This window comes from Arachis ipaensis, chromosome B03, assembly GCF_000816755.2.
Source record: "Arachis ipaensis cultivar K30076 chromosome B03, Araip1.1, whole genome shotgun sequence".
Lineage (NCBI taxonomy): Eukaryota > Viridiplantae > Streptophyta > Magnoliopsida > Fabales > Fabaceae > Arachis > Arachis ipaensis.
Window position 1 is genome coordinate 18,757,846 of NC_029787.2, and position 299 is coordinate 18,758,144.

Sequence of the window (299 nt, forward strand, 5' to 3'; positions counted from 1 at the left end):
TTCTGTAAATTGTGATTTTTCACTATATACTATTTAAAAGAGACAATATATATAAAAATAAATGTTGTTTAATAAAAAATTACAGTTAACATTATAATAATGAAATATTGAATTGATACACCGTTAATAGCTCACAATTTCACAAGTCGAAATTGTAGAGCATGGTCCATGTAAATGCTAACAAGGGTTGAAATGACCTTTTATGCTACTTAAATGGTAGTGTTTTTCTTTATTTATGAATCATTCAAAATAAATAATTAATAATTAGAATTGACAATAATGAAAAAATCCTTTAAGAT